The sequence below is a fragment of the Dromiciops gliroides genome, chromosome 4 (genome assembly GCF_019393635.1).
Source record: "Dromiciops gliroides isolate mDroGli1 chromosome 4, mDroGli1.pri, whole genome shotgun sequence".
Lineage (NCBI taxonomy): Eukaryota > Metazoa > Chordata > Mammalia > Microbiotheria > Microbiotheriidae > Dromiciops > Dromiciops gliroides.
In genome coordinates this window covers 157,208,224-157,228,929 of record NC_057864.1, presented here as the reverse complement: position 1 = coordinate 157,228,929, position 20,706 = coordinate 157,208,224, and the positions used below count along the sequence as shown (strand labels likewise).

The 20,706-nt window shown below is 41.0% G+C and overlaps 1 non-coding gene across 1 annotated transcript; it reads left to right on the top strand.

Moving 5' to 3' along the window:
- Positions 1 to 1,522: 1,522 nt before the first annotated feature.
- LOC122726951 lies at positions 1,523 to 1,629 on the top strand. Its single transcript, XR_006352942.1, has one exon. It is a non-coding gene; the product is annotated as a U6 spliceosomal RNA (small nuclear RNA).
- The last annotated feature ends 19,077 nt before the right edge of the window (positions 1,630 to 20,706 follow it).

The window sequence follows — 20,706 nt, the reverse complement described above, 5'->3', positions numbered from 1 at the left end:
ACTTAGCTATGGCAATGAAGAGTTGATCTGTGGGAAAGTGTAGATTCTGAGAGCCCAGCTGATCAAACTGTCTAGCAGAGACATTGAACTTAAGAGGAGCTATGTTAGGACTCTATGAGGAGAGAAAGGGTTTTCTTGCCCTACAATATCAGGACCTGTAAATTGTCTTTCTCTTAAACCCTAAATGATTGTTTGTTTTTTTGTTTTTGTGAGGCAATTGGGGTTAAGTGACTTGCCCAGGGTCACACAACTACTAAGTGTCAGGTGTCTGAGGCCAGATTTGAACTCAGGTCCTCCTGACTTCAGGGCCAGTGCTCTATCTACTGTACCACCTAGCTGCCCAGGGCCAGTTCATAATGGCCCTCTCAGTTAAAAAAAAATAGCTGCAATTAAAAGGACTAGACCTAGGAATTTTGGAACCGCATTATAAAAGATTATACCTCAGGGGCAGCTAGATGGCGCAGTGGATAGAGCACCGGCCCTGGAGTCAGGAGTACCTGAGTTCAAATCCGGCCTCAGACACTTAACACTTACTAGCTGTGTGACGCTGGGCAAGTCACTTAACCCCAATTGCCTCACTAAAAAAAAAAAAAAAAAAAGATTATACCTCTAGAATAGTCACTGATCCCATCCAAGGTCCTCAGGATCATCTGTTGCAAAGATACTAAAGAAACCAGAAGTTTCTTGACTATCCTGTGATCTAAGATGCTACTGAGAACCCCCCATTACTTCTAGCCATCATCCTAAATTTCTCTCTTCCTAGGAGCCCTGTCAGGGGTGATGAAATGAAATATTTTCTTCTTTGGAGTCCTCTTGAAGAGTTGCTTTCTTCTTTTGCAGGTACTAGATGAAGAAGCCCCTTTATCCAGGGTCTCAGGATGTTGACTATGTCTATTAAGGAATCCCCTTTCATCCAATTGATGGAAAGGTAGTTTCTCCACTCTCATGGAATTTAAAAGCCAGATATCTTCCAAAAATTCCATCCCTTTATTTCCTAAGCAATTTCTAGGAAGGAGTTGTCTGAACCATCCCAGCAAAAAGGAGATCTACAATTAATGAAGGGGGGTATGCATAATTTCTCCAGGACTTATGAAGCCTTCTAAAGAGGGCTCAAGGAGGAGCTAGGTGGTACAGTGGATAAATCACCAGCTTTGGATTCAGGAGGACCTGAGTTCAAAGCTGGCCTCAGCACTTACTAGCTGTGTGACCCTGGGCAAGTCACTTAACCTTCATTGCCCTAGAAAAAGAAAGAAAGAAAGAAAGAGCGAGCTCAAGGCCCATGTGACTCTGTACAGGGAATAGAATAAAGGAGGGCTGGAGGTGTTCAACCAGGAATATATTTAAAAGTTGTCCATCATTATAGGGTAAATTTTCCCAGAGGCTAGATCCAAGGACCTATTGGACCAGAGAGCCTTTCCTTGGATATGACCGATTTGTCCTAGACACTGCTTCTAGGAGGTTAGAAACCCACCCCCAATTATCAGGAGCCTGATGGGAGATCTGTTGTTTTAAGTCTATTCCAGTGCTCGCTTCGACAGCACATATACTAAAATTGGAACGAAACAGAGAAGATTAGCATGGCCCTTGCACAAAGATGATATGCAAATTTGTGACGCATTCCATAAGGGTCTATTCCAGCTCTCAACAATACCGGCTGTCTGCAGATCACATGGGAGAATCCAACATGATGTCAGGAGGCAGGGGAATATGTGTATGTTTTGGAAAATAGATCAGATGTGTGCTTTAGAAAAATCATTTTGGCAGCTTTCACAGAGGATGGATTAGAGAGGGAGGTATCTTGAGGCAGGCAGAGCAATTAGGAAGTTATTGCAATAATACTGATAAAAAGTGACAAGTATCTAAACTGGAGTGATGCTCATGTGATTAGAGAGAAAAGATGAGGTATATTGTGGAGGAAGAATTGACAAGATTTGGCAAATGGTTAGATTTGTTGCATGAGGAGGAATGAAGAGCTGAGGATGATTCCTAGTTCATGAACCTGAATGACTAAAAGAATACTTGTGTTTCTGATAAAACAGAAAGATTCACAAGAAAGGTGGGTTGAGGGGAAAGTTAACAGATTCCATTTAGTACATCTGAATTTAACTAATTGTTAACTGATAATAATAATAATAGTTTAAAAATTGCTAACATTTATATAACATTTTAAGATTTGTGAAGTCCTGTACCTCTCTATATTATTCTTTTTGACCCTCACAAAAATCCTGTGAAGTGCTATTATTATTCTCATTTTATAGATGAAGAAATTGAGTCTTTTTTTTTTTTTTTGCTGGGCAATGAGGGTTAAGTGACTTGCCCAGGGTCACACAGCTAGTAAAGTGTCAAGTGTCTGAGGCTGGATTTGAACTCAGGTCCTCCTGAATCCAAGGCCAGTGCTTTTATCCACTGTGCTACCTAGCTGCCCCAAGAAATTGAGTCTTATGGGCAAAGTCAGTTGCTCAGTCATACAACTAGTCAATGTCTGAGATAAGATTCAAACTAATTTCTTCCTGACCTAATGCTCTATCCACTATTCCACCTAGTTGTCTAGTTGTGGGTTTTAGATACATTCTGAAGGCCCCTTATCCATTTTACACATTAGGAGAGATACAGTTTTATTTAGAAGTAAAAAACAAAAGACATAAGAACTTCTCATGGTGCCTCCAAACCTGGTGTTTAGTTTGAGTTTAAGCAGCAAAAACTATAAGCCCAATTTTGAGATATTTCTCCTACCTAACCACTTCCTTCTTCTAAAGCACCCCTTCCCCCCCCCTCCAACTGAACCCTCAATATAGGCTGAGTTATGGTGTGTGATCATCACTCTCAGAAGCTAGGGCCCAGAGAAGTTGTCCTCACCACTACTCAGCACAGTCACTTCCTGACTCCTACCTCCTGCCTCTAGTTGATACATCAAGGATGCTGCCACCATACCAGCACTCAATTAACAGACTACTCTTCTATGCTATCCCTAGGCCTCAGAATAACTTACCCTGTCCTGAAAGAAAAGCATCACAGAAAAATGTAGACTGAGGTCAGCAGCATGCCAACTCATGCCAGGGGCCTCCATTTTATTTGACTTCTTTTATGACTATGGATGACATTATGATTCTTAGGGGACCTTTGCATCATCCTCTCCTTAATGAGGATGCAAATACTTCATCTTTGTAGAGTATTTTTTGTTTGTTCATTTGTGTTTTACCTTGTTATGCTTTTCTGTATTCCCAAATTTGTACCACAAAGTTTCTGTGCAGTTCTAGGTTTTTTCAGAATTAGAAATGCTTGGAATTTTTTTCTCTCCTGTTGGATTTTATTCAGCTTTTTCAGGGTAAGTAATTCTTAGTTATAAACCTAAATATCTTGCCTTTTAAATATTGTATTCCATACTCTCTGCTTCTTTTTAGCAGTAGCTGCTAAATCTTGTTTGATCTTGACTATGGTTCTTTGGTGTCTGAACTCATTCTTTCTGGTTGCTTGTAGTACTTTTCTTTGACCCTGAAGTGCTGCATTTTGGTTATCACATTCCTGGTGGTCATATTAGGATTTCCCCCCAGAGATGACCAGTGGATTCTTTCTATTTTTACCTTTCTCTCTGGTTATAAGAAATCTGGGCAGTTCTTCCCCCCATGATTTTTAAAGGTATGATATACAGGATCTTTTTGTTGTTTTGGTGGTGGTTTTCAGGTAGCATAATGATTCTTTGGATTTTGCTGTTCTAGGAATTGTCCTATGGCATTATTTGGAGGTTTTTTGGAGTGATCCTGTCATGAATTCAAGAGCTCACTGACTTTCCTCCGCCATCTTGGCTCCGCCCCAGAACTTAGCATGATTGTTTTTTTTTTTTTGGTGAGGCAATTGGGGTTAAGTGACTTGTCCAGGGTCACACAGCTAGTAAGTGTTGAGTGTCTGAGGCTGGATTTGAACTCAGGTCCTCCTGAATCCAGGGCTGGTGCTCAATCCACTGCACCACTTAGCTGCTCCTAGTATAATGATTCTTAAGTCATGTCAATTTGATATATTTTCCAGATCAGGTGTCTTGGGTATGAGATACCTTGTATTTTCTTCTATTTTAAGAATCTTTTGACTTTGTTTTAATATCTCTTATTGTCTCATGGAGTCATTAACATCTTTTTGGTCCATTCTAGTTTTCAGGGTGTCTGTTACTTAAGTAATTTTTTATAACTCTTTGCCAAAGTATTGCTTCTCTTTTTATGTATCTCTTCCAAATATCTCATTTTTTCCAATTATTTCTTCTCCAATTCTCATTTCATATATAATATAATTTTAAAAACTCTTTTAAATAACCCTTGAATCTTTTCTTTTAGAAATTTTAATTGATCTTGTGGGCAAGCTGTGTTTTTCTTTGGGGGCTTTACTTGTAAATGCTTTAGAATTATTCTTCTCTTCTAGGTTTTTGTCTTATGATAAATGTTTACTTATTCTTCTTGTGATCTACTCTGGGCACCCCTGCAGTCCTTGGGACTGAGTCTGTGATTACAGGCCTCTCTGAGGTATTTCCTTAGACTTTTGTCCTGGTCAGGGTTCTCAGTATATGATGAATGCTGGGGAACCTCATCTTGGGGGCCTTACTTGGAGCTCTGGACACTGAGAAGAAAGAAGTTCACACCCTCTCTGAGATACCCCTGCACTGCTGGCATGGGTCTTGAGCTAAGTCAAATCTCAGTCTGTGGTCAGGTCTGTGTCCCCATGTTTCTGACCTACCTTCTAGTTCTAGGCACTAAGTACAATTTCCTCACCTATCTAGGAGACTTTGCCTTGTGGGTCTTGGTTCAGAGCTGAGTTTTTGGTCAGCTCCAGTTTACTTCTGAGTTCTGGCCTCTGAGTTTGTGACCCCAGCCCACCCTTGTTCCATAGTTCCCACCCTTGTCATTTGCTTGTAGGTTAAATTTGTGATCTTGTGCTGGTAAGATGCACCGCCCCCCCACCTCTCCTTTGATTTCCCAGTCAGTATTCAGTTTGGCATTCTTATTAGATCCTTGTTGTAATAGTTGTGGGGAGAGCCGTGCTATGCTTCCTTCTATTCTACCATTCTGTTTTAATTCTTCACTGGGTACAGTTTCAGATTTTGACTTTGGGTAGAGAATTGCAAGGACTTTATAATCTTAGGCATGTAGAGACCTTGGATAGAGACATCTCTTTTAGTGATAAGGAAGTCAAGATTAAAAAAAAGGTTAGTTTATAGGTACTACATATCTGCCTGCTCTGGAGTTCCAAAAAGCCTGGTCTTTAGGTGAAGGTTCTTCTGCAGAGTAAAAAGTTTATCATAATCAAATGTCTGAGTTACAGATTTTTCTATGGGCAGAAAAACTAGCCAAGTTTTTCTCTAGTTTCAATCACTCCATGTAGGAGTACTCTGCCTTTCTAAAACAGCTGTGATTTAGGTCTCTGGGCTTTAAACAAACAAACAAAAAATGATAAAGCAGACTCTGCTCTCTCTCTCTTCTCTCTCCCTCCCTCTCTCTCTCTCTCTCTCTCTCTCTCTCTCTCTCTCTCTCTCTCTCTCTCTCTCTCTCTCTTTCTCTCTCTCTTCCTCTCTCTCTCCCTCTCCCCGCTGCCCCCCCCCCAGCCCACTAACACTTCAGCTGTGGACACTAACTGAAGCTATAATGTGGAAGGAGAAGAAAACACCATAACCTCATGCCCAATGGAACCATGACCACCAATGACCAGGAGACCACCAGGACATTGCCAAGCAACAGCCATGTGAGATTAGCAGGGAAAAATGCTCAGCAGAGAGTACTTGATGAAAGGTTCTCATCTTTAGCAGTGATGCCACCCTGGGCAGAAATTATATACCATGCCAGACCAGCGGTGGGAAGGGGACATGCCCAGTGGGTTTCATGCAGTGATATGACCAGAAGATACTGACAACTCTGTATGGTTTGAGGTATAAGCTAACCCTCCACATGTGCATACTGGCCACATATGTTTCCTATATGTTTCCCAGCCATGAGCTGATACATATCCATTCATTCTCCATCCATTCTCTAGTGGATACATCATATCCATTCTTTATACTGATAGTTTGTATAGCTGTGAGGGTGTCCCAAGCTTATGGGGAGGGGGATAATTATTGCTACTTTGCTTACCATGCTTTTTCACTAAACGCCTTTGTTTTGAACTCTTGTGTTGTCCGTCTGACTGATCAAAATAAAAATGTTCATGGGCTTGTGGGCTATGGTTCTGAATAAAAGAAGGCCCCTGAAGTCATGTGGCTTGTCTGGACGTGCTCATCTGTGAGCTGGAAGGGATCCTGAGGTGCTGAACAAATATTGAGTCCCTCTGGAACACTGACTACACTTGGTGGTTGAGGTTAGAAATGCAGTTTGCCCTGGTGCCAGGAGGGTCTGGTACTTTGCTGATGAAGATGATTTTGAGGGAAATGACAGAGGGTTCAGTCCTCTGGACTTTCCATATTAGTTTCTTTTGTACAGAATTCCTTCTCCAACCAGTTCTGTCAGTGCTGGTTCAGGTACACTACAGAGGGGATTCTTGTCTTTGCTTTTGTATTTGTAGCCCTAGCTTTTAGCACAGTGCTTGTAAATAAGCACTTGGTAAATGATTTTTCTTGTTTATTCATTCTTGTTTTTTGTTTTGCAGGACAATGAAGGTTAAGTGACTTGCCCAGAGTCACACAGCTAGTAAGTGTCAAGTGTCAGGCCAGATTTGAACTCAGGTCCTCCTGAAACCAGGGCTGGTGCTTTATCCATTGCACCACCTAGCTGCCCCCTTGTTTATTAATTCTTGCACAGCAGAGGATTGAAATAGAAAACCTCAAAGTTTCCTCACATTTGTATAAATCTGTGTTCTTGTGGACTTGGTAATTTCTTCCCCTTATCTACTTTGACTCATTTGCTTCTTCTTTTTCTCATTCTCACCAGCTTCAGACTTCTTGAATTAGCAGAACTCAAGGTTGGAATCCTCACCATACTAGTTGTATGACTATGGACACTTTCTCTGAGCCTCTATTTTTCCATCTGTAAACTAGGGATAGGGCACTTTCACTAATCTGCCTCACAGATTGTGGTTGGTAAAGCACAAGTAAAAGTTGTTATGCCCAAAGGGCTATAAAACTGCATACGTGTATAACTTATATTGAATTGCTTGAGTTCTTGGGGGGGGTGGGGAGGGAGAGAGGAAGAGAATTTGGAACACAGTTTTAAAAAATTGATGTGAAAATTTGTTTTTACATGTAATTTGGGGAAAATTGTAAATAAATAAATTAATAAAAAACCCCAAACCAAAACAAACAAAAACCTATGGATACGCTTGGATCCAGAAATACCAATACTAGGTCTGTAACCTAAAGAGATCATGAAAAATGGTAAAGGACCCACATGTACAAAAATATTTATAACTGTTCTTTTTGTTGTGGCAAAGAATTAGAAATTGAGAGGATGCCCATCAATTAGGCTGAACAAGTTGTGGTATATGAATGTAATAGAATACTATTGTACTGTAAGAAATGATGAGCAAGCAGATTTCAGAAAAATCTGGAAAGACTTACATGAACTGATGCTGAGTGAAGTGAGCAGAACCAGGAGAATATTGTACACAGTAACAGCAACACTATGTGATGATTAACTGTGATAGACATAACTCTTTTCAGCAATACAATGATCAAAGACAATTCCAAAAGACTCATAATGGAAAATGCTCTCCACATCTAGAGAAAAGAACTTTGGAGTCTGAATGAAGATTGAACCATACTATTTTCATATTTTTTGTTTTTTTTTCTTTCTTATGGTTTTCCCCTTGTGTTCTGATTCTTCTTTCACAGTACGAGTAATGTGGAAGTATATGATTATACACATATAACCTATATCAGATTGCTTGCTGTCTTTTTTTTTTTTTTTTTAGTGAGGCAATTGGGGTTAAAGGACTTGCCCAAGGTCACACAGCTAGTAAGTGTTAAGTGTCTGAGGCCGGATTTGAACTCAGGTACTCCTGATTCCAGGGCTGGTGCTCTATCCACTGTGCCACCTAGCTGCCCCGCTTGCTGTCTTGGGAAGAGAGGAGGAAAGGGAGGGAAGGAGAAAAATTTGGAACTCAAAATTTTACAAAAATGAGTGTTGAAAACTATCTTTTCATGTAATTGGAAAAAGATAAAATACTTCTAAGTGAAAAAAACAAGTAAAAGAAGATATTAATATTTTGGTTTTGTGAGTTGCTCATTTTCATGGATTCTCCCAATCTTACTTGCATGTACAAGGCTGGGTGAGGGCCCTCATAGCCAAGTTTCATTTGATTATTTCATTTGTGTTGACTCTTTGTGACCCCCATTTGGGGTTTGCTTGGCAAAGATGTTAGAGTGGTTTGCCATTTTCTTCTTTAGGTCATTTTACAGATGAGGAAACTGAGGCAAACAGGGTTAAGTCACTTGCCCAGGATCACACAGCTAGTAAGTGTCTGAAGCCAGATTTGAACTCACAAAGAAGAGTCTTCCTGACTCCAGGCCCAGCGCTCTTGACTTATGAGTTTGACTTATTTCAGGATTTGGCACCACCTGGATTTGCCTGGTAACAATTTGGGACATAGATACCTGGACTTGTGAATTCACTGTGGATGTAGGGCTAAAATAATTTTTCTTTAAAAATGATCATATTTTTTGGCAGATAATGTGGAATCTACAGACAAAGCTCCTGAGAATTTGCTGCTTTCTCTCCCCACGACCAATCTTGTTGTTTAGTCATTTTTCAGTCATGTCTGACTGTGATCTCATTTGGGATTTTCCTGGCAAAGATACATACTGAAGTGGTTTGCCATTTCCTTCTCCAGCTCCTTTTACTGATGAGGAAACTGAGATAAACAGGGTTAAATGACTGGCCCAAAGTCACAGAGCAATGAAGTGTCTGAAGCTGGATTGGGACTCATGAAGATGAGTCCTCCTGGCTCCAGCTCTGGCACTCTAGCCACTGAGCCACTGAGCCACTTAACTGCCCACTGTGACTACTAGATTAAGTCCTAAACTGTGTTCTCTGTGGGAAGGACTTCCCAGAATGACCTCAGGGTTGCAAGTCTCTCTTTTTTATTTTTTTTATTTTTTTTATTTTTTTTATTTTTTATTTTTTTTTTTAGTGAGGCAATTGGGGTTAAGTGACTTGCCCAGGGTCACACAGCTAGTAAGTGTTAAGTGTCTGAGGCCGGATTTGAACTCAGGTACTCCTGACTCCAGGGCCGGTGCTCTATCCACTGTGCCACCTAGCTGCCCCTCAAGTCTCTCTTAAAGCCATATGTTGTTGTTGTTGTTGAGTTGTTTCAGTCATGTCCAACTCTTCATGACCCCATTTGTTTGTTTGTTTGTTTTTTGCAAAGATAGCATACTAGTTTGCCATTTTCTTCTCCAGTTCATTTTACAGATGAGGAAACTGAGACAAACGGTTAATTGACTCGCCCAGGGTCACACAGCTAGTCACACATGGGTCTGAAGATAGATTTGAACTCAGAAAGATGAGTCTTCTTGATTCCATACTCCAGGTCTAGTACTCTATCCACTGCCCCAACTAGCTGCCCTATATACCCTCTCTTAACTAGTTTCCTGTAAGAATAAAGGTATAAATAGGAATATTTTGACTTGGGGCAAAAAAAAAATTTACCTTGAGGCTGGGCAGAAGGTTTTGTAGTACAGAAGGCACTCTGATAGGATGGAGATTCACTAGGAGAAGGGGGCATTTTGACACTTACCTTGCATTGAGATCTGTATAAGACAGGCCCCACAAATAAGGACACTATGGTAAGGAGGCCCTGAGGGAATGATCTGGATTTAGGTATACCACAAAGTCAGGAGGAAGACTGAAATGTCAACTTCAGTTTACTGGCTGTTATTAGGGAGAAATACTTTACATGCCTCTGGGGCATCAGTACCTTAGGCCAAAGCCCTATTTGCCCCAAACTGGTCCCAAGCTCCTTGCAACTGGAGAACACCAGTAACTAGGATTAAGAATCATCTGAGGGCCTGGCGGAGGAAAGACATTAAGCTCACAGGGCTCCTGATACAATAACCCCCAAAATAGCAATAAAAGAACCCTTGGGGCAGAAAAACACACAAAAATACAGCCTGAGAGTTTTCTCCAGCTATAGATAGATTTCAGGGGGCCGTGCTGGGCCACGAATAAAGCTTAACCCCACAATCGGGCCAACACAACAGACACCTGCCAGAGGAATTTGCCCCAGTGCCTCTGAATCGGTGGCAGCACCGGCGTCTTCTGGAACCGAGCGTGGGATCTGACTGAACGGCTGGCCTGGGGGGTGGGGGTGGTAAGTGCAGGGGTACCAGTGGATTGGGGGGAAGGATTTGACTGTCCCAACCCAGTGGGCAACCAGGAAGAAATCCTGAGCGGGGCGGGAGACCCAGGTGGGGGAGGGGAGCAGGGGAGCAGTCTCATTGGAAGTTGAGAACCACACCACAGAAAGTTTTGCTGGTTGGTTTCTTAGTAAATAGGCCTGAGGTTATCTCCCAACCTGAGAACAGGCCAGGTGAGATTAAAGCCTGCCCCCCTCAACCCAAAACACCTGGGACCCTCTGAAGCTGAGAACAGGAGTGGAGCCGAGAAGCAGCACCCCCCCCACTCCCCCCCACCCCCCACCCCCCACCCCACAGTGGAGAATTTAAAATCAAATGAAAGCGAGGCCAGGCAGGCTGAGAAGAAGTCCAACCATTCCCCAGGCCACACTGTAGTTTGAACAGTGTGTCCTGGAAGCAGTGCCACACTTAAAGAAGGAGTTAAAAGCCAAGAAATAGTAAGCCGGGATGAGCAGGCAGAGAAAGCAAAAGACCATCGAAAACTTCTTTGGGGGTAAGGTAGACCACAATACAACCTCAGAAGAAGAAGATAATAACAGGGTCAAAGCTCCAACATCCAAAGCTTCCAAGAAAAATATAAACTGGTCTCAGGCCATGAAAGCTCTCAAAAGGGACTTCGAAGAGAAAGTAGGAGAAATAGAAAGATGTAGAGAAAAGGAGGAAAGAATGGAAAGGGAAATGAGAGCGATGCAGGAGAGTCATGAGAAAAAAGTCAACAGTTTGAAAAGCCAAATGGAAAAGGAGATTAAGAATCATCTGAGATGATTCTAGGAAATTCATGGTCAATACAGGTGATATCCAAGTTTAGAGCTTGGTCTTAGGCAAAACCCCAAAAAGCTATATTTCCCCACCTGAGCTTCAAGACAGAGACCAAGACTAGGCACCATTCATTATTTTAACAGGACAATAAGGGTCTTAGGCCCAGGATCCTGAGACCCCAGTCAAGTCAGAAATCAAAATTTCTGGAGAACCTGCAGCTCACTTTCTCCTACCCTAGTCTGTAGCACTTGCAGAATAGACCTCTAGGGTAGTTTTCCTACCCAAAGTCATATGAAGAATGAAACCACTGAAAGAACACTGGGGGCACCTAGGTGGCGCAGTGGATAGAGCACCAGACTTTATTCAGAAGGACCTGAATTCAAAACTGACCTCAGACACTTGACACTTACTAGTTGTGTGACCCTGGGCAAGTCACTTGACCCCCACTGCCCTGCAAAAACCAAAAAAACAAAAACAGAGGGGGAAAGAAAGAAAGAACATGGGACAAAATTTAATTAAAAAAAGTAGATTGGTATCTTGGCAAAGTCACTTCAGGGTTCTTTGCCTCTGTGTCCACATTTGTATTTTTAAATTTTAATTTATGGAATAAAACAAGCATTGCCATATCATAGTACTAAAGATGATTGTACATGAAGCAGCAAATCTAGTACTATATAACTTGCTATTCCTTTCAAATATATGACAAAATTATTATGTATTTTTTTCTTTTTTCTGTCCTCCCCCCTGGCCTATAGATGGCTAACATTGGATACAAAAGGTACACACACACACACACACACACACACACACACACACAAATATATAATTATTCGATATATTTCTATTTATCAGCTCTTTCCCTGGATTTAGAGAGTATCTTTTTTATATGATCTTTACATTTAATTTAGGTATCTATAATCGGTAAAATAAGGGGGTTGGCTCAGGTTATTAATATTCCTCATGCTTTCAAAGTGCTTGGCCTAGAGTCAGGAAGATGCACCTGCCTGAGTTAAAATCTGGCCTCAGATATTTACCACCTCTGTGACCTTGGGCAAGTCACTTAATTCTGTTTGCCTCAGTTTCCTCATTTGCAGAATGAACTGGAGAAGGAAATGGCAGTATCTTTGCCAAGAAAACCCCAAATGGGGTCACAAATAGTTGGACATGACTGAAAATTACTGAACTGAACCCAGACAGGAACTGAATTAGCAGGGAAACTGGTGACACCTAGTGGCTAATCACAAAATTGCAGCTTCATTTAAAAAGGGCTCATTGGTAATACTGGGGCAAGAAGGAAATGGGAGGTTTTAGAGAATAATAATCAGGCCTCTAGATAAAACTTATTGGCTTCAGTAATTGGCTGTACTGATAGAATGTAGCTTGATAGGATCATAGAGTTTTGTTGTTTTTTTTTTTTGTGTGAGGCAATTGGGGTTAAGTGACTTGCCCAGGGTCACACAGCTAGTTAAGTGTTAAGTGTCTGAGGCCAGAATTGAACTCAGGTCCTCCTGACTCCAGGGCCGGTGCTCTATCCACTGTGCCACCTAGCTGCCTTGGATCATAGATTTTTTTTTTTTTAGTGAGGCAATTGGGGTTAAGTGACTTGCCCAGTGTCACACAGCTAGTAAGTATTAAGTGTCTGAGGCTGGATTTGAACTCAGGTACTCCTGACTCCAGGGCCTGTGTTCTATCCACTGCACCACCTAGCTGCCCTGATCATAGATTTTGAGCTGGAACTTAAAGATTATTTAGTCCCTCCCCCTCAATCCAGCATTCTGCCAACATACATTTATTAAAACCCCTATTATGTGACAAGCATTATGATTAAGCATCAGGGACATGAAAATAAAAAACAAAATAGCTCTCTTGCTTTTAAGGAGCATACATTCCACTTTGGAAACAAATGCTAATAGTATATAAAATTTTTTACAAGGTAACGGGGATGGAGGGCAGCTAGGTGGCACAGTGGATAGAGCACCAGCCTTAGATTCAGGAGGACCTGAGTTCAAATCTAGCTTCAGACACTTGACACTTATTAGCTGTGTGACCCTGGGCAAGTCACTTAACCCTCATTGCCCTGCAAAAAAAAAAATGGTGAAAACAAGGTAATGGGGATGGAGGAGGCACTAGTTACTAGGCAATGAAAAAAGTCTCCTGTAAAAGGAGGGGTGTGAGCTGGTTGGTTGTTGTCCTTCGCTCTTGAAGAGGACCAAAATGACATCACCATGTTGGAATCATGGTACATTGTGTCTGACTGTGGCTGTTCAGACCAGTATGAATTCAGAAGGCTCTACCATAGGTCAGGCACAAATAGTCCATATAACATCTGCAGTGGAGATGTCTCTAAATGTGCACATCTTACATTTTTCTTGAGCTACCACAATTCTACTTTGCTCATAGAGGACAGTGCCTTCCTTGATGAGGCATACCACACCGGGCAGTCCTTTGCCAGTATCTCCCATGTCACACAATTCCAAAGGTCTTGAGAGAGACCTTAATAGCATCCTTGTATGGCTTCTTCTGACCACCATGGGAGCACCTGCGTTGTGTGCATTCTCTATAAAATACTCTTTTTGGGAAATGTACATTTGACATTTGAACAATGTAGTCAGTCCATTAGAGTTGTGATCTCTGCAGTAGAATTTGAATAGCTTGCAATTCATCTCAAGAAAGGACCTTGGTGGGGGCAGCTAGGTGGCCCAGTGGATAAAGCACTGGCCCTGAATTCAGGAGGACCCGAGTTCAAATCCGATCTCAGACACTTGACACTAGCTGTGAGATCCTGGGCAAGTCGCTTAACCCCTATTGCCCTAAAAAAAAAAAAAGAAAGGACCTTGGTGTCCAGTACCTTATCTTGCCAGGTGATCTTCAGAATCTTCCTAAGACAATTCAAATGGAAACCATTCAATTTCCTGGCATGGTGCTGGTAGACTGTCCAGGTTTCACAGTCATTACAATAATGAGGTCAGCACAACAGCCCTGTAGCCCTTCAGTTTTGTGGGCAGCCTATTGCCTCTTCTCTCCCACATTTTCCTTCAGAGTTTCCCAGACACTAAGCTAACTCTGGTAATGTGTGTGCCAACCTCATTATTTATGTGTATGTTCCTGGAAATTAGACTGCCAAGGTTAGTGAACTTATCCAAAGCATTAAAAATTTCTCCATTTGCTGTAACTGATGGTCCCATATATGGATGTTATGATACTGGCTGGTGGAGAACCTGTTTATTCTTGGTGTTAATTGTTAGGCCCAAATTAGCATAAATGGCAGAGAATTGATCCATAATTTGTTGCATCTCAGCTTTAGAGACTACATCAAGCGCACAATCATCTGTGAACAAAAAACCATTCACCAACTCTCCATCCACTTTAATCTTGGCTTATAGCTTTTTCAAGTTAAATAATTCACCAGCAGTGCTATAGCTGACCTTGATACCATTTTTGGTCCTTGCTGAAGGCTTCTAACAACATTACTGAAAACATCATGCTAAAAAGCATGGGAGCAAGCACACAGCTCTACCTCGCTCCATTGGTGACTGTGAAAGTGTGAGAGCATAGTCCATTATCCAGAACATGGGCAAGCATACCACCATGAAATTGATGTACAATATTGATGAACTTCTATGGGCAACTTCATAACTGACAGTAAAAGAGGCCTTGGTTAGATTGATAAATGTGTATGGACCTCTGCTCTGCACCTGATATTTCTCCTGGAGTTGTTGGGCAGCAAACACCATATCAACCATTTCTTGGCTCTTTCTGAAGCCACACTGGCTCCCAGGTAGATGACCATCTTTCTGGTCAAATATCATCCTAGTAAGGGAAACTCTGGCAAGAATCTTGCCAGAAATGACTAAAAGAGAGAGAGCTTTCTGTAATTGTCACAGGACAATCTATTACCTTTGCCTATATAGATATGGGCAATGGAAACATCCTTGAATTCCTGTGGGATAACCTCTTCTTGCCATAAGACCTGGAAAATTTCAGTCAGCTTTTGTATAAACAGTGGACACCCTGCTTTGTAAATCTCAGCTGGATTACAATTAGTACCAGGCACTTTGCCACAGGAGAAGAGCCTAATAGCATTCAGAACCTCTTCTTCAGTTGGAAATTTGACTAGAGAGAGATTTACTTCAAACTGAGGTATATGGTAAATGGTTTCAACGCTGATTGATGACTGTCTGTTGGGAACACTATTGAAATGTTCAGCCCATCTTTCCAGATTCATGTCCTTATCACTAATCAACCTGGATCCATTAGCACTGAGTAGTTGAGATGTACCATATATCTTTGACCCATAAATAGCCTTCAGGATATCAAACAAGCACTTTAGGTTATTACTATCAGTGTAAAAATGAATTTCATCTGCCTCCTTTTTGAACCCCAAATCCTGCATCTCTCTATGCTTTATTTGTACTTAACTTTTGATGGAGTTCTATGTTGCCTTCTTCCTTTTTTTGCTTGCCTTTTAAAAAAAATTTAGTATTTTATTTTTTCCAATTGCACATAAAATTTTTTTACCTTCATTTCTGTAAGATTTTGAGTTCCAAATTTTTCTCCCTCTCTTCCTCCTTTCCCCCCTTCTGAAGCCAGCAAGAAATCTGATATAGGTTATACATTACAATCATGTTAAATATTTTCCCACATTAGTCATGTTGTGAGAGAAGAATCAGAAGAAAAGGAAAAAAAAACATAAGAAAGAAGAAACAACCCCTCCTCCCCCCAAAAGTGAAAATGCTTACTTCAATCTGAATTCAGACTCCATGGTTCTTTTTCTGGATGTGTAGAGCATTTTTCATCATGAGTCTTTTGGCATTGTCTTGGATCATTGTATTGCTGAGAAGAGCTAAATCTATTACAATTGATCACCACACAATGTTGTTGCTGTGTACAGTGTTCTCCTGGTTCTGCTCATTTCATTCACCAGCAGTCCACTTAAGTATTTCCAGGTTTTTCTGAAATCTGCCTGCTCATCATTTCTTTTCTTTTCTTTTCTTTTCTTTTCTTTTCTTTTCTTTTCTTTTCTTTTCTTTTCTTTTCTTTTCTTTTCTTTTCTTTTCCTTCCCTTCCCTTTCCTTCCCTTCCCTTTCCTTTCCTTTCCTTTCCTTTCCTTTCCTTTCCTTTCCTTTCCTTTCCTTTCCTTTCCTTTCCTTTCCTTTCCTTTCCTTTCCTTTCCTTTCCTTTCCTTTCCTTTCCTTTCCTTTCCTTTCCTTTCCTTTCCTTTCCTTTCCTTTCCTTTCCTTTCCTTTCCTTTCCTTTCTTTTCTTTTCCTTTCTTTTGTTTTGTTTTCTTCCTTTCTTTTCTTTTTGGTGGGGCAATGAGGGTTAAGTGACTTGCCCAGGGTCACACAGCTAATAAGTGTCAAGTGTCTGAGGCTGGATTTAAACTCAGGTCCTCTTGAATCTAGGGCTGATGCTTTATTCACTGCATCATTTAGCTGCCCCTGCTCATCATTTCTTATAGCACAATAGTATTCCATTACATTCATATATCACAACTTATTCAGCCATTCCCCAATTGATGGGCATCCTCTCAATTTCCAATTCCTTGTCACCACAAAAAGAGCAGCTATAAATATTTTTGCCCTTTATTTTTTTATTCATTTGGATTTGCTTTATTGTGTCTTGGTTTCTCATAAAGTCACTAGCTTCTATTTGTTTTTTCCTGGTTCCCCACTGGGGTGGGACATCCAAATCCCCCCTTAGCTCCTGCATACACCCCCCTAGACTCCCCACTGGCCAGCCATTCAGCCCTCTTACCAGACTGTGAGCTTAGTTCCAGAAGACGCCATCACTGCAGCTGATTTGGAGACTGGGAGTTAGTTTCTCTGGTGCAGTCTGTCTGGGGCTTGGTCTGTGTCAGCTGAACTCCACTCCCAGCCTGGCTCCCCCTTCTGCTGAACTTCCAAGGTATTTTTGGCTGGAAAATAATTTCAGCCATCTTTTTGTGGGTTTTGCTGCTCCAGGAGTTGTTTGCTGGCTGTGTTTGGAGTTTTTTTTTTTTTCTGGAGTAATTGTGTCAGGAAGTCTGAGCATTTACTGCCTTAAAAAGTCCTTAAAAATACTCCTCAGACACCCAAGAGGGTTGTTAAATCTCACTGCTGCTTCAGTCCAAAGAGAAGACAAATCTATGGCCTGGGCCTCCTGTGTGCAGGTTTGTAACTACAGCTCCCAGGGTATGTGCACCTGTTGCTTTATCACTTATCTGTCATCACAGGACTTTGAGACTAGTAAAAAGTATGGGTTGATGTCTTTTGATTAGTCCATAAATTGGATTTAAGTGAGGCAGAGTTGCTCAAAGTTGTAAGCCTTACTCTCTCTTGCAGAGTCATCACTGTCCAGTGGAAAGACAAAGTCAAGGTAGCTAATGATGACTTGGGATGCAGTGGATGACCTTGGTGTATTCAATGTCTAACCAAGCCCTAAGCCTTGTCCAGTGCCTACTCCAGCCACCTTCATGGTCATTGGAACAAATTGTTTACATTTGCCCATTCTGCTGTACAAGTCTTCACATACTTGGGGTATACCCCCCACCACTCACTGAAAGGTTTGAAACCCCTTGGTTACCCTCAACCTGTTTTAGCTCATTGGCTTATCTTCCTGAGTTCAAATTTGACCTTACACACTTACTAGCTGTGTGATCCTGGGCAAGTCACTCACCCCTGTTACCTCAGTTTCCTCATCTATAAAATGAGCTAGAGAAGGAAATGGCAAACCACTCCAGTATCTTTGCCAAGGAAACTCCAAATGGGGTAGTAATGAGTTGGACATGACTGAACAACAATAGGCACCAATTACCTACTACCTAAAAATAAGACAGAAGGGGCTCGAGATTCTAATTAAGGATGAAATTAGATTGAATGCCTTTACCTCCTGACCTAGTGTCCACCAAACTCAGGATGGACCCTGCAGCCTAGTTTCCCCCATGCTTGGGAAGGGGGCATAGTACTATGGGAAGAACACTGGAATTTATGACAGAAAGCCTAGACTAGAATCCTAGTTAAGCCACTTAATCCTTGTGGGGACTTTTTATCTCTCTGGGCTTCTATTTCCTCATCTATAAAATAAGGTCTCGATGATCTATAAGGAACCTTCCAGGCATAAACTTGTGAACCCGGGTACCCAAACAGGGACTAAATCAATAGGAAAGCTTGTGACACCTGGTGGCTTCTAGCAGAACTGCAGTTTCATTGAGTTAATGTCCACATTTGGGAACACCTCAGGCAATGAATGACTTGGATATATCCAGAATGGGAGTTTTAAACTAACAATAATTTATCCTGTAGATAAACCTCATAGTTTCAGTACTATTGGGTATTGTTGATAGATATCGACGGTACCAATGAACAGAAAAAGCTGCCAGTATTTTCCATATATAAGGGAATTTCTCTTCCTCTACCTGACCCCACCCCCACCCCCTCCTCCAGACATAGTTTTGCTGCTCCAGGGATTGTTTTATTGCTGCTTTGGGGGTAATTGTGTCAGGAGCTCTGTGCATTTAATGTCTTTCCTCTGCCATCTTGGCTCTGCCCCATGAATATCTGATACAGAACTTTCAAACATTCTCAGCATGGAAAGTAAGAGTCCCAGGAAGGGGCTGGAGAGAGAGAGAGAGAGCTAAGAGTAAGAGCCAGAGAGCACATGGCCTCCAGTCCTCCACCTCCAGACATAGTGACCCAAATAAGATTACCCCGATTTAAGGCATTTTTGTAGAACCACATCCTCTCTTGACCATAATCCAGAAGCCTTCAATAATGTGATTTTCTAGTAGGGCAGAAGTCATTTAATGAAAAGGTACAGTAAAAAGAGAAGTAATACATTATTTCTGTCATAAACCTGAGGTATTTCCCCCCCATAAATGCACACCAGTAGTAGGAAGGATGGACTCATGTAGGGAACGCTTTTCAAATGCATTTTATTATTTTCCAGTTACATGTGTATACTATTTTAAACATTTTTTTTAAAGTTGAGTTTCACACACCTATCAGATTGGTTAATATGACAAAAAAGAAAAATAATAAATTTTGGAGAAACTGTGGAACAATTAGAACACTAATGCATTGTTGGTGGAGTTGTGAATTGATCCAACCATTCTGGAAAGCAATTTGGAGCTATGCCCAAAGGACTATGGGACTCAGTAACACCGCTACTAGGTCTGTATCCCAAAAAGATCATAGAAAAGAGAAAAGGACCCACATGCACAAAAATATTTATAGCAGCTTTCTTTGTAGTGGAAAAGAATTGGAAATTGAGAGAATACCCATCAATTGGGGAATGGCTGAACAAGTTGTAGTATATGAATGTAATGGAATACTGTTGTGCTGTAAGAAATGATGAGCAGGCAGATTTCAGAAACAACTGGAAATTCTTAAGTGGACTGATGTTGAGTGAAGTGAGCAGAACTAGGAGAACATTGTACACAGTAATAGCAACATTGTGTGATGATCAACTGTGATAGACCTGGCTTTTCTCAGCAATGCAATGATCCAAGACCATTCTAAAGAGCTCATGATGGAAAATGTTCTCCATATCCAGAAAAAAGAACTGGGGATTCCGAATGCAGATTGAACCATACTGTCTCTACTGTTTGGTTGTTTTTTTTTTTTTTTTTGAGGTTTTTCCCCTTTTGTTCTGATTCTTCTTTCACAACATGAGTAATGCAGAAATATGTTTAATGTGATTGTACCTAAGTAACCTATATCAGATTGCTTTCTGTCTTGGGGAGAGGGGAGGTAAGGGAGGAAATTAGAAAAATTTGGAACTAAAAATCTTATGAAAACTAATGTTGAAAACTATCTTTACATGTAACTGGAAAATAATAAAATATATTTATGATAAAAGAGACAAAAAAATTGAGATTCAAATTCTCTCACTTGATTTTACCCTTTCCCCCTGATAGAAGGTAAACACTTTGTAGGTTATACATGTGTAGTCATGTTAAACATATTTCCATATTAGTCATGTTGTGAAAGAAAACACAAACATAAAACTCCAAATTTTATGAAAAGAAAGTACAAAAAAGTATGCTTTGCTCTGCATTCAGACTCCATTAGTTTTTTCTCTGCAGGTGAACAGCAGTTTTCATCATAAGCCCTTCAGAATTGTTTTCGATCATTACTATGGCTGAGAAGAGCTAAGTCATTTACAGTTGTAACATTGTACAATGTTGCTATTACTGTTCTGCTGACTTTGCTTCAGTTCATATACATCTTCTGTGAACAGTGAAAAACTTGAGAAACTGAGTTTCTTGGCAGTATATTGATGGTCAGCAGTTTCTCTAGGTGTCCAAAGACAAAACCATGGAGACCCTGAATGCTTTAAATACCTTTGTAAAAGGGGATGCTCTTGACAGGAGAAATCAAGCCTGAAACCATCCTGTTCATCATTTCTTTTTTTTTTTGGGGGGGGTTGGTGAGGCAACTGGGGTTAAGTGACTTGCCCAGGGTCACACAGTTAGTAAGTGTCAAGGGTTTGAGGCCAGATTTGAATTCAGTTCCTCCAGAATCCAGGGCCGGTGCTTTATCCACTGCACCACCTAGCTGCCCCATATCATTTCTTATAGCACAGTCATATTCCATCACAATCATATACCACAACTTGTTCAGGCATTCACATAAGGAGCACCTTAAG